This window comes from Peromyscus maniculatus, chromosome 7 (assembly GCF_049852395.1).
Source record: "Peromyscus maniculatus bairdii isolate BWxNUB_F1_BW_parent chromosome 7, HU_Pman_BW_mat_3.1, whole genome shotgun sequence".
NCBI lineage: Eukaryota > Metazoa > Chordata > Mammalia > Rodentia > Cricetidae > Peromyscus > Peromyscus maniculatus.
The window spans coordinates 88,634,593-88,649,832 of NC_134858.1; positions in this window are offsets into that span (position 1 = coordinate 88,634,593).

Below are 15,240 nucleotides of genomic sequence, written 5' to 3' on the forward strand. Positions count from 1 at the left end.
TGGTTAAGTTTGTCAACTTGACACAAGCTACAGCGATCGGAGAGGAGGGAGTCTCAAATGAAAAAAAAAAAAAAGTCTTTATGTGGGTAGTGCTACCCCTGGGCTGGTAGTCCTGGGTTCTATAAAACAGCTGGCTGAGTAAGCCATGAGGAACAAGCCAGCAAGCAGCATTCCTCCATGGCCTCTGCATTAGTTACTTCCCCCAGATTCCTGCCCTGCTTGAGTTCCTGTCTTGACTTCCTTTGATGATCAACAGTGATGTGGAAGTATAGGCCAAATAAACCCTTTCCTCCCCAACTTGCTTTTACCCATGGTGTTTCATCATAGCAACAGTAACACTAACTAAGACAAGCCCACACTCTCCCATTTGTGTAGTATTCTAATAATACTTTCTGTTTCAATACCAGAGCTACAGTTGCAAGGAAACTAAATGACTTTCAAAGACTACAGCATTTGCTCTCCAGATCTCTTGAGAGAAAACTTCCCATCTATTGCTTTACACAGGAAACTTTCTAAGTGTCAATTAATAGGTATCATTAGTGGAAAATAAACACTGTCCTATTAATAACACTGTCAGTATTATCACCTCAGGTTTTAGGTAAATAGCTACCTTTGCCACATACTCACAAACAAATTTGTATTCATTCTCACATTTTTTAAAAAAAATGCAGGAAGAAAATAGTTTAGTGCATATTTCGCTAGCATCTAGATGCATTCTGGAGATGTGGTGAATTTGTGCATATAGATTACATTATCCCTCACGGTTTGATTTTGTTCAATAAAGAAGCAATTGCTTCTGTATAAAGAAAATCATATCCTTCCACAGCTGTAGCAACGGAATCTTCTTTTATTTTGGAATGCAGCTGACATTGCACATCAAGTTTGACAGACTCGGTTGTTAATGTTGCACAATATGACCTCCAACATACATGAGCATAGCTTGAAAATATCCCTCCGAGCTAAAAGTATAATTATGTTTTCCTAACTTATGATTCTATAGAATATTTGAACATATAGAAGTGTGTCCAGTTTTCTAAATGTAATTTCCTTCCATGTATGTATGTATTTATATAAGTAGAAAAGATTTGGAACTCAAAATAAGTACTAAATTATCCATGATCAGTATAAGGAAAGAATACTGGAGGGCTGTCTCCTGTTAAACAAAGAATGTACTTCTTTATAATAAGTTATTAAAATAAATATTATATCAGTCTCCAGGATTCAGAAAGTATCTTAGTGAATAAACAAAATCATTATCATATTACAAATGTGTTCATACATAATTCCATCTGAACCTGATTCTCTAAGTGCTAATAAAAATAATCTTCAAGCCGGGCGGTGGTGGCGGCGGCGGCGGCGGCGGCGGCGGCGGCGCACGCCTTTAATCCCAGCACTCGGGAGACAGAGCCAGGCCGATCTCTGTGAGTTCGAGGCCAGCCTGGGCTACCAAGTGAGTTCCAGGAAAAGGCGCAAAGCTACACAGAGAAACCCTGTCTCGAAAAACCAAAAAAAAAAAAAAAAAAAAAAAAAAAATAAGCATTTGCCGGGCGGTGGTGGCGCACGCCTTTAATCCCAGCACTCGGGAGGCAGAGCCAGGCGGATCTTTGTGAGTTCGAGGCCAGCCTGGGCTACCAAGTGAGTTCCAGGAAAGGTGCAAAGCTACACAGAGAAACCCTGTCTCGAAAAACCAAAAAAAAAAAAAATCTTCAATGATCATAATATTCTTGGTCTATCCCAGCAAGTACTTTAATAATCGTTTTAAGTTAATTTGATAAGAACATTCTCAACTTTGATAGTTTCTTTTAATCAAAAATACCACAATTATTGTATAAGATAGAAACAAGAAGAAAACCCATATTTAAGTTGTAGAATTAAATAAAATTAACCTGCAAAAGGCACTTATTATTCTATGCATAAGGGTACAATAGTGGTAGGCATACTTTGGCAGTAACTAATAGTTCTCTAATAGGACTTAAGGCTTGCTCAACAAGTGGGAAATCATGCCTGGTAATGGAAACCTAGCCAGCTACCCAAGGCTAGTGAAGTCATGGATCTTAGTAGAGAACATACAACTGCCACTTTGCTAAACCAGCATAATCTTTAATTGCATTCTAAAAGATTATCTTTATACCCACAAATAAGATAGTCCTTACCCTCCATTAAGGAAACTAATCTTTACAACCGACAGAGGTCATTACAGAAAACCACAACCAGTCAGAATGTGGAACTGTGAATCCTAGTCCCAACTGATAACATCTATAATACAACTCCTGCACCTAAGGATTAGGGATCATTGAAGAATTGTGGGAGGAAAGATTGTAAGAGCCAGAACAAAGAAGTTTATTGTGAGGTTATGACCCCTAGAAATGTCAGAAGCTACAGGCATCAAGTCTCACCAACATGGCTGCCTAAAATGAGCTAAACAAGGACAAGACCAATAGACAAGCAAAGGTGGACTGGGGAAAGCTCTTGGGGCCTCAACTCTTGACAAAGAATTACAGGAAACTGCCGGGCAGTAGTGGCGCACGCCTTTAATCCCAGCACTCCGGAGGCAGAGCCAGGCAGATCGCTGTGAGTTTGAGGCCAGCCTGGGCTACCAAGTGAGCTCCAGGAAAGGTGCAAAACTACACAGAGAAACCCTGTCTCGAAAAACAAAAACAACAACAACAACAACAACAAAAAAAAGAATTACAGGATACTAAGTAATGCAGAGAGTGGAAGAAATAGTCCTCCCTAGGGAAGAGCACACCAATTGGTTATTCAATACTGTATGGTCAACCCTGAGAACATATATCACATGTATCTACAAGTAACCTTATACTGTATATATGTGTGTGTGTGTGTGTGTGTGTGTGTGTGTGTGTGTGTGTGTGTGTGTATACACCTATATAACAACAATTAAAGAAAATTAGGCCATGGATTTAAAAGAGAGCAAGGAGAGGAGATACATGGGAGCATTTAAATGAGGGGAAAAGAAAGGGGAAATTATGTAACTATAATATAATCTCAAAAAATTATAAAAATTATATGCATATACAACTCCAGCTGTCTCAAAAGAAAAAAGAAAGCCAGCCTATTGACCATGTGTTTCACATGTGCCCTTACAGCGCATCTTTTTCAGATAAAACGGCTCAATTAGGGCCACCAACCCCATCCACCCCATGGAGCACACTTGGCCCCACATTTCCAGGCAGGGAGCCGAGATTCCCAATACCAAGTCTACCCAACAATAACAACTCTACATATCCCCTCCACATAAACCACTCTTCTCCTAGGCACAAGACTAACACTAGCAACCCATCACCCAACTCTATCCATCATCCTGTTTTCAGGTAGTGAAATCCCATTCAGTACCTCTGAGATCCCTTACCTCCCATGCTCAGGCAGAGAACCTAAACTGCCACACAAAAATCTGCCTACCCCAGCCAACTCCACCCATTACTGCTGTGGACACTTGACCCTAGTCTTATTGTAACCTGATAGTCCAAGTTTAGTTGCTATCTCTGAGAGGTCTGCCCTTTTCTGAAGGGAAAGGAAGAAGAGTAGATCTGGGGGAATAAGGGAAACCAGGGAAGATTCACTCAGTGAGCCCTATTGTATATACAAACATTAACATACTTCAAAGTAGTTTCAGCTTTATCCACAGTTCTTGGAAAAAATAAGGATGGAACTGAAATACTATTTTCTTATTAAAAAGTTTCCATACTAGATCTAAATCACAGGACAGTGGATGAAAAGCAATAATGGTCTTTCACTCCTTCCTCTTACTAAAAGTTTCATATGTTGGTCAATCTTAGTTTGAAAATTAAAAGTTTGAGACATTAACAAATTTCTTTCATACAACTGTAGATTACATGATAAACTGTTTCAAGGAGACATGAGCAATATTTCGTGCAAGTGTCAGTGAACCTATCACACAGCTTTGATAGTCACAGAGGGACTTTTGTAAGTAATGTCTCCTTTTTCCTTTCTCTGAAAATATCATTGAGAGACTTCAGTATTGTTTGCCATTCATCTCTTCCTGTTTAGCACATATAAAGCATTAAAAATTTAAGATCTAAAAATTCATTAGAAGGGACACCTTCAAATTGTTGTCTGTTTAAGTAGACAATTAAGGACATCATTTGTGATTTCCTAGTCAAATAACTACAGACAACCTGGGCATACTGAGAGTGGGGGTAAATGGTCTTCTCTAGCGAAGAGGTTACAATACCAAGTAGCCAGACCTGAGATCATATGCATACAGGTAACAAACGTTATCTGGAATGGGCCTATTGCATATATTTTGGAACACACACACACACACACACACACACACACACACACACACAGAGTAAAAGAAGCTATGAATTTGTGAGAGATAAGAGGGTGCCTGGCAGGGCTGGAGAAAGGAAAGGGGAATCCATGTAATTGTATTGTAGCTTCAAAAAATAAAAATTATTGTCAAAAATTAAGGAAGATTTTTTTAAAGAGCACTAGAGAATATAATCTCTGCAATAAACTTCCATGGTCTCATTCTTTTCAGTTTATTTGAATGAAGTGCTGCAAATGTAAGTCCTGGTTACTTCTCAAAGTATATTAAATATGTGTCCAACTCATTGCAATAATAATAAAAAAAAAAGTGCCAGCATTTCTCCGTCCCTGACTTGCAGTGTTAGAGAATCACATGGAGACTATGTTGGGATTGGTTATTGAGATGCAGGTTGCAAATCTCCCATCTCCTAGTTTATGATGGATGCCAGTGAAGTCTGTGGCTGGTAACAGGAGTCCTACATCAAGGAGATTTATGGGAAGGATGCATTTAGTGTTATTCATGAGCCACTTAACAAGCTTCAGTCAAGGATACAATATAACCTTTGTTTACAGTCCCAGGAGGTCTTTAGAAGGCTTTTGAAAATTGAAGATTTTTTTTTTTTTGATAAATGGTAGAAGATCTTTAGGCGAGTTTGAAAGCTGAAAGTGTATTTTCCTGTTAACTTGAAGAGTACTATATTTCATCCTAACTTCCCTGTTTCCTCAATAAAAAATTATCAAATATTCCACTGGTATTTTGTTTTGCTATTGTTCTGCTACATTAAATAACCAAGAGGGACACATTTTTTTAGAAAAATGATTTCAATCTCTATTACAGGAAGTTGGAGCATCTTAACAGGATATTCAGACTATTTGAACAGAAATGAAACAACATGTGTTTGAAACTGTCTTTTGTATCATACTTTTATGTTTGTGACATGCATACTTCCCAGTGCATTGTTATTTATGGCGACAATATGGTGCTCATTCTGACAACCAAGAAACTTAGCTCCACAGCTGACTGAAAGACTCAAAAATCAGACAACTGCATTAAGTTGACTTGGTTGAATTAAGAAAATAATTTTTAATACTTAAGAAATAGTTAAGTAACCAATCAAATACTGACTATGAGAACTTGATGGCATTTAGACTACAAAATTTTATTATTTTCAAAAATCACTGAATTTCTAAGTACCTTTCAACTATGTTAAGAAGGTATAAAATACGTTTTGTTTCTAATTTCAGTGAAGTTGAAGGACATGGCAGTAATTTTAACATACCTGAACCTTAAAAATGTTTCCAGAAGCATGTTGATTTATGACTGCTCTGCATGAGGTCTCATTGGACACATCAGCCTACAGACTACAGTTTAACAAACAGACATGCTATTGGAGTCTTCATCAAAACTGTGGTTTTCGGGTTTATTTTATAGCTGGGATCCTTTATGCATGGTGCTTTATGTCACATAAAGTACTTCAGTCACGAGTCCATCTTTCCTTCAGTTTCAATTACAGAGTTTCAAGCAAGTCAAGTGAGCTCAGGTCTCAGAAGAGCCCCTTGCTACTTCATTGGGGAGGGTTTGTAGCTGCATCTGTTTCAATGTTGTTATTTTTAAAATACTGAAATAAAGATTCAGGGACCAGTTGATTTGGTAAGAATTCCTTAATTTTGGTCTTATTAACTCCCTAAAACTTTTGACAATGCTCTCTAAGTCCTAGGGCATAGACCAGAGTTACTAAATGTTTGTGCCTATAAACAAAACACAGTTGAAATGCGTTGCATAACCTATTGTCTGCTTGGAACGTATGCTGGTTTTGGTCATATTAAATGATAGGAATTAAAATATGGCATACTTTATGGGGAAACGATAAAACCATCATAAATAACCTCTCAGCTAGATCTGTCTGGAGAACATACTATTTTAATTAATCCAACAAAGATAAAAATATGCTAACTTAATCTGAAAATCAATGTATAAGATTTGAGACAGGCAGGAGGAAAAAGAAGGCTGAATTTAAAATTCTATGATCCTAACAATAATGGATATATACCATTAACTGGTCATCTCCTATGATCAGATTGGTGACTACCCCAATTGTCATCAGAGAGCTTTCATCCAGCAACTGGTGGAAACAGATTCAGAGACCCATAGCCAAACACTAGGGCAAGCTCGGGAAATCCTGCTGAAGAGAGGGAAGAAGATTTGTAGGAGCCAAAGGGGTCAAGACATCAGAAAAAAATCCACAGAAACAACTAGCCTGGCTTATAGGATCTCACAGAGTTTGAAGCAACAATCAGCGAGGCTGCACAGGTCTGATCTACGAACTCTACATATATGTGACAGTTGTGCAGCTTGGTCTGTTTGTGGGACTCCTAACAATGGGAGCAGGGGCTGTCCCTAATGCTTGGCCTGGCTCTTGGGAACCTATTTCTCACACTGGATTGCCTTGCCCAGCATTAATACAAGGCAGTGTGGGAGTGGGGGTGTTTAGTCTTGCCACAACTTGGTATAACATGCTTCGTTGATACATGGGAGGGCTGCCCCTTTCTGAACAGAAACATAGGAGGAGTGGATTGGGGGATGTATAGAGGGGCAGTGGGGGAAAGGAATGGGAAGAGGAGGGAGGGGAAATTGTGGTCAGGATGTAAAATAAATAAATCAATTTAATTTAAAAATTCTACAAAGTTTAACTAACATTTTTTTTTTTTAATCTCCTCCACGTATGGTAAGGACACCATAGTGCCAGATGATATTACCTTGTGATTCCTGAGGACAAAGCCACTCTTTCTAATAATGACACAGCAATGCTAATGATGGACCAGGAAAGGAGTAAGCAGGCTAAAATATTTGCAAAGCTGAAAGGCCAGTCTAAGAGTTTAGAAAACTCATATTGTTTACACCCCAAATAAGTCAAATTTTATACAAACAGATAAAATAGTTTTCTCTAATTCTTGACACAGTCATTAATAAATGAAATTGGGAATTTTACTGATACACACCTTAGAGGAGAAGAAATGTACTCACTCACCAGCTCCAGTGGCCAGTTGCTGATAGCCAATCCTGTGCAATGAAAAGAAGGCCCTGTGCTTGCATCTTCAGCCTCGGAGTCTACGTGAGCCCTGCTTGGTTGATACAGTGGGCCATATTCTCCTGATGTCGGCATCCCCTCTTACTCCTACAATCTCTCTTCCCCCTGTTGCAAAGAGTTTCCTGAGCTCCAAATGCAAGCTAAAACTGGGATATGTTGGCTGGGTGATGCCCTTGTTATTACTTTCCATGTTCTGTGCATGGGCCTATGCTCCTGTGTGTGTGTGTGTGAGTGTGTGTGTGTGTGTGTGTGTGTGTGTGTGTGTGTGTGTGTGAGATAAGTACAAGATTTCAGGAAGTGGAATCCTATTTTAAAGACAATTTCTTCCCTTTTGTGTCCCATATTCATTCCCATACTGTCTTACTTGCCAAGAACATGATAATGGCCATTTTTGCCTCTCCGGTTTTCTTCAACATTCAAGAAAAAACAAAAACAAACAAACAAAAAACTCAACGGTTTCAAGGAGCTGCATAATTCAATGCAGGCTTGGTAGCTAACATAGCTTTGCATCTGAACAATGGCATACTGATTTACAACACAGGCACTGAACTTACTTATTTTTAAATGAATGCTTGTGAAAAAATAGTATTTCTTTCCCCCGAAAAAATGTAATGTGATATCCGTGAAGGGAGAGGAGGCACATTAACAAGTAAACTCACTAACTTAAAAAAAAAAAAAAAAAAATCTCCTTCTGCTGCTAGAGTTCCAGATGCAGACCCATTGCTGAACTCTCTCTAAATGACAGTCACAGAGAAATTTATAGTAAAAACGGAGTAGAGCAAAAATATGCTTGACTAGTATCAAACAGCAAAATCTCTAATTATGACAATATATTAAATCATTTCCTTCTTTCAGTATCCACTCAGGGCTATTGGTACTGTACACTGAATCAAGAAATCAAGGATATTTATTTATTTATTTATTTATTGGTTTTTCCCGACAGGGTTTCTTTGTTTAGCTTTGGAGCCTGTCCTGGAATTCACTCTGTAGACCAGGCTGGCCTTGAACTCACAGAGATCAGCCTGCTTCTGCCTCCCAAGTGCTGGGATTAAAGGCGTGTGCCACCACCTCCTGGCTTAAGGATGTCTTAAAAGGAAAAGAAGATATCTTGTCTGTCTTCAAGGAGCCCATAAGGCAAGTACATGCATGTACAGGGCTCTGGCTATAACGTCCTAAGCACTCTACCTAAATTAATAAGGCAACACTCTAATTAAGCCTACAGTGTGTGTACTGTTGTGACCTCTATGCTGTGCGTGATGAATGCAGCACACAGGAGGTCCACAGCTGCCCGAATGCGCACAGCTGATAAAAGAGAGCACGTTTCACACCAATACCCTGGAAGTTCGCTTCCAGACTTCAGGAACCTCCGGCTGTCTACCCACCATGCCACCTGACAACCAACACTCAGCCTAAAATAGAGAGGACAGAAAGAGGTAGAGGTTGGGAAAAACGAAAACCAAAAAGGAGTGAGTGGCAGAGAAGTTTGAAGGGCAGACGAGTACTTGCCTAGTTGTACCCCAAGAACTGTTTTGGAAGAGAAAGAGAATCATGTGTTGGAACTCTAAATTAGGTAATGATCCTTGAAAATAATCAAAAGGACTTGCTATTGCATTTCCCCAAATATATCTATCATTTTTTAAAATATTTTTTGATGTATTTCTATTTGATAATGTGTGTGTAACTGATTTGCTACAACTTCCCTTTGTGAGTTTCATTAGAATTCTGGGTTTTTCTCGAATTTCCTTCAGTTTGATCAGCATTGGTAGCCTCGTTTCATAGTTGTGGTTTGCATTTCAAGGGTGAGGGCACCTGAACTGTTCTACTTTGGAAAGCCAAGAAACACAGAAAATGAAAGGACATGAAAAAAATCAATTATTTGAAGTATATTTGTAGAAATTTCTGTGTACACACAGTGAAGAGATGACATTTGACAGAGTGTACCATTTAAAATGACCTCTTTTCATTTCTCTTTTTTCTCTACAACAAATGTATGTTAACTAGAAGCCGGCTATTTTGAGGGATGCTGCACTGAACTACCGGCTGGAGAGAAAAGTCCTGTAGCTGATCTACTGTGGGGGGCGGGGGTAGCTTAGGAGCAGCCTTAACTGATAATTCCTAGTTTTCTGTAGGCTCATTAGTGGAAGCAGTGTGGAATTGGCCAGCCACTGCCTTAATCAGTACAGCTATGGGTTAGGCATTAGGCATTAGGGTTTCCAGAAATTGGACCCCTGATAGTGCTTAAAACTGGGGCCTAGGTCTTATTTCACTGCCCCAAATCACTGGAAGAAATAACAACCACAGCCTATTTAATTTCACTGAGATGTATGTACTCAGAAAAGAATCTTTTTATAGCACTTTTGGATTTTCATTAATATCTTTAATAATCTCCTGAGAATTCTAGCAAGGCAGTCAATGAAAACACGATGATGACATACTTGGAAATACGTATTTGGGTGCTTTTTACTCAGTCATTTCTAGTGTTTCAGGAAAAAAAAAAACGTTGATAATTTGTATTGTATTTGGTAGCATTTAGATCAAACTTATTTTGTATGTTTAAATGTTATGTGCAAGAATGTGATCATCATTCTTTTTCTTTTGTGATAAAACTTCAAACTTCAATTCTAGGGTCAGTCTACTTTGAAATTCTAAAATAAGACAGACATCAACTACTGTACATCAAAAAAAAAAAATGTGAGCATTCAGAGAGTATGCTGGTGCTACCCTGTAACAAGAATGAGAGACAGACTCCCATTTATCATGTCTGATGTGCTAGAGGAGAGATGGAGTGAGCAGAAAACACAGGTTTTTTTTTTCCCCCACTACATTCTCTAAACAGTTAAGTCTGCAGGTATTTGTCTGAACTCTTCCTGCCAGAGACCCTTTTGTCCAAAACATTTGAAGAAGGAAGGTCTCCTGTGAGTCCTTTACATTAATCACCAGCACCGTCTACATGAGACTCTCCCAAAAGGGATAGAGGAGTCTTGTGTTGAGAGACTTTCAGAAACAGGCGACAGGAACACCCCAGCCTGAGACAGGGCCATGTAGAGAGGAAATATGAGCCCCTCACCCCTGACCCTCCGGCCTCTTTATTTTGATCCCTTTAACAATGCAAGGTTGGCAGGCACAAGCAGTGCAAGTCCCTCTCTCTTTTGTTAGGCTTGGGAAAAAATCTCCAGGCTGCTTACTGTGGCTCCCACCTAAGGGCTTTCCTCATTTTTAATTAGAAAGAATTACAATGTACACCATATTTTTTCAGATCACTCTCCAAAGTGACCCCAGCACTAAGACACTGCTCCAATTTCCATGGCAAACAGATCTAAGTGTCATTATTTTGTGACTTTTTTGAAGGGGTGGGTGAGTCTATTTGAATATTTTTTAAGTATCTGTTTTGTCCCTCATATGTGAAGTTTTTTAAGTGATTTTTCAAATGGTATTAGTCACATATCACAAACGGATGATAAAAAAAGGATGTCATGTCATGTCTATATTTTGTTGTGATTTTAACAATTCTGGAGATGTGACAAATTTTATATATATATTATATGTTTTATATATTATATTATATATATATATATGACAACTTTTTGTAGAACTGCATGTTGAATGAAGTCCTATAGTAAAAATTTAAAAGTGCTTCTTCTAATGATAGACATCACTCTAAGGTAATCTAAAGTAAATTCATTCTCTTTCTATCTGATTGATTCTGAGATTCTAAATTGTCATGGACATTTGTCCAAAGGGGGTTATTTGTTATACCCCATCCCCGCCCCCGAGTATAACATAGGAGGAAGCTGTGACCTGTGAGGCACAGGGTTCAGGCTCCAGAAAGTCAAACAATTAACAGATACAATAGTCAAGTAACTTTTTAAGTGTATAGTAACAGAAAAATACTCAGATTTTCCACTTTCTTAGATAAAATAGTTTGCTTGTACCCCATTTCTTTCTGTAGTTCAGAATATCAGAATATTTGTGACTCTTGTATCAACTTCTTGGAAGAGTAGAAGGCTTAGTTATATAATTTCTAATTCATAGGGGGAAGTGTACATCCAAAAATCTTAAAATATGCCATACTAGTTTTCTTCTCAAACTGTTAAAGGGAAATTATAGAAAGGGGAGTGGGGGTGGGGGGTGAGGGGGTGGGGAGAGTGGGGGGGGTGGGGGGTGGGTTGTGGCATTAAGATGAAACAGCTAAATGTAGAATTCCCAATGGCACTTAGAGTATGTAACCCAGATAGAGCAAGACCCAGGGTGCCATCCATCCCTGCCAAGATAAGAGCCAAAAAGAGAAGAAAAGATATGTTCACAGGAAATCCATCTTGGAGGGAAAAAAATGAAAAAGAAAATGTGATATAATCACAATGACTGTATTTTCATGTACAATATTAATGAAAATTCTCTTTCTTTTTTAAATACATTTTTTCATGCAGTATGTTCTGATTATTATTTTTCCTCTCACAACTCATCAAAGATCATCCCCACTTCCCCTCCTCTCCATTCAAACCTCTACCCCCTTGTTAGAAAAAAAACGGTATCTAAAGAATAATAGTAAAATAAAACAATATAAAACAAAACCAAGCAAACTGGAATAAGACATAACAAACAAATGAAAGAGTCAAAGAAAAAACACAAGAAATACATATAGACACAGAGACACACATGTTAACACATGCAGAAATCCTATAAAAACACAAACCAGACACCATAATATACATACAAAAGACTTAAAAGGTAATAAAAAAATGCCCTGATAAAGCATTATGAGACAAAACAACCTCCAGAAATCTCATTGAGTTCGTTTTGTGTTGACCATCTATTGCTGGGCATGGGTATATGTATATATGTATGTGTATATGTGTATTTTATGTTCTGTTTATGTTATATTTATTTGGGTGCAGGTCTTATGCAAGTGCTATGTGCTCAGCTCGGCACAGCTGCTATGTGCTCCTGGTCTCAGTGGCTGAGTTGTACCCAGAAGATGGAGCTACAGCACTCTTCCCCATCCTGTGGCTCACACAGTCCTTCCTCTGCATCTTCAGTGATGCTCTCTGGGTCTTAGATGTGAAATGGACATCTCCTTTGGAGCCAGTCACTCAGTTAGTCCCTTATTTCAACACTTTGGCCAGTTATGAGTCCCCGCTTTAGCCATCATCCACTGCCGTCAAAAGCTTCCCTGACCAAAACTAAGAGAGTCTCTGGCTATAAACACAAATATATAGTCAGCGGTTTAACTATATGTCATTTAGCAAAATGCTAGTAGTAGATTGTCCCATAGGGCCTGTGACCTCCCTAGTCATAGGCTTTTGGCCAAGTCTATAATACTAGGCTTGCTTTCCCCTCCGTGGAGCAGGACTCAGATCTAACTGGGAATCGGTTTGTTACTCCTCAAATATGTGTACTACTATTGCATCAGTGGGTATGTTATGACTGCCTGTTTTGTGTTGTAGCAGGAAAGATCCACAGCTGAGTGAAACTGTTGATGACTTTTCTCCCAACTTGCATATCCTTTTTCAGCACTGAATGGTTGCGAGCAGGGAAGAAGCTTCCAAATCAGACCCAGCTTGATTTCTCTCTGTTCATCCCAAAACATGGAATATCTTCAATAACAGAGTCTCTCTGGAAAACAAGTCATAAGGTGGCATCCTACCCTGAGTACTGCGATTTGAATTTAAAGACATATCTTATGCGAAACTCTGCTAAAGCTCCCTTTTCAAGTTATTATTTTCTAATGTATGTGTGTGTACACACTCAAGTGTGTGTGTGTGTGTGTGTGTGTGTGTGTGTGTGTGTGTGTGCAGTTTCTGTGGAGACCAGAGAGAGCATCAGGTCCCCTGGAGGTAGAGTTATAAATATCTGTGAAATGCCAGATATGGGTGCTGGAAACTGAACTAGGGTCCTTTGTAAAAACAGCAAGTTCTCTTAACTACTGGAGTACCTCTTTAAAAGTCACATGTTTCTAGTAGATCTCCATATGGCATTTTCATGGATGTTCTCTTTGGGTTGACCCTTTATCCATCTTTACCTTTCAAATGTCCCTACCCTATCATCTTTAAAATTGTCCTTCCCTAGTGTCTTAGTTGGGGGTCACCATTGTTGAGCTCAAACACCATGACCAAGGCTACTTACAGAGGAAAACATTTAACTGAGGGGGGGGGGTTGCTTACAATTTCAGAAAGTTATTCTATAATCATCATGGCAGGGAGCATGGCAGCAGCGAGGCAAGCATGGTGCTGGAGCAGTACCTAAAAGCTTATGTCCTATTCTGCAGGCAGCAAGCAGAAAGAGAGCTAGATGGGGCCTCCATGGGCTTTTGAAACCTCAAAGCTCTCTTTTGGTGACATACCTCCTCTAACAAGGTCATTCCTTCCAGCTCTTCTTAGTCTACCAACTGGAAAACAAACATTCAAAGATATAATCCTATGGGGGCCATTCTCATTCAAACTACCACACTTATTATTATTCTCCTTTATTTCCACATTATATGTGTCAATTATATTATATTATTATATATTATATATCACATGTAATATGTTATATAACATATTAACTCCCCTCTAAGAGCTCTACTGTTTATATTCTTAACATTATTGTATGCAATTTGAATTTCTATTAAATTAAATAAAATTAAAATCTCTCTCCTTAGCCAAGATTTACAATCTATTTTTTAAATTTATTTTATTATTTGAGATCATAATATAATGACATCATTTCCCCCCTCCTTGTCCTCTTTCAACCATCCCATATACCCACCCTTGTTCTCTATGTCGTGGCCTCTTACCATTGTTATTACTCGTGTGTGTGTGTGTGTGTGTGTGTGTGTGTGTGTGTGTGTGTTTTCCTAACCACATAAATACAACCATCCTAACTATTTGGTTATTTGGTATTGGATTTGGTACTGGATAACTAATTGTTTTTCTCTTCTCTGGGAAAAACTATTCCTCACACTTTCAGCCTTCCTTACTTGTCTGTAGTTCTTTGTCTAAGGCTGATGGCTTCCGAGCTCTCCACCCTTCCATGTTAGCTTTTCCACGTTAGCTTGTGGATTTGGCATCACTCTTGTTCAGCTCGTGTTTAAGTAGTCATGCTGGTGAGACTATTGGTGTAGCTTCTGACATTCCTAGTGCACATGGTCTCACAAAAATTCTCTCATCCTCTTGCTCTTAAAATCTTTGGGCATCCCTCTTTCACAATGATCCCTGAGCCTTGGGCGCAGGTGTTGTATTGTAGAGGTATCATTTGGGAGTGGGTTCATTTGGGGCTGGGCTCCACAACTCTACATTTTGATTGCTTATACTTTTCTATAACAATCTCTTTCTGTTGCAAGGAGATGTTTTCTTGAGGGGTAATGAGATTGATTCAGAAATAAATTGTTAAAGAAAAATAGATTTGTTTATAGTTTAACAAAACCTGGGGAGGAAGAAAGAAGTCTAATTTTCTAATTTCTCCTTAGTCCCCACCCTTTGCCTGTGACCACCTTGCAATTTATAAGTTATATGACAAAAAAAAAATCTAGATCATGTGAGCATTTTCCTATAATGCAGGGTAATTAGTCCTTTCCTGGAGAGAAGGGATCCTGGGACCCAGACTGCATATATATTTTTCTTTGGACTGTCTATCTCCTCTTCAGGTTCTTTGGCATGAAATAATTGCTATCTATCTATCTATCTATCTATCTATCTATCTATCTATCTATCTATCTATCTATCATCTACCATCTATCTCTATCTATCATCTATCTTCTATCTATCTATCTATCTATCTATCTATCTATCTATCAATCATCTATCTGTCTATTACCTACCTATAATCTATATCATGATCTATCATCTGTTTATTATCTATTCTCCATTTATTTAATATA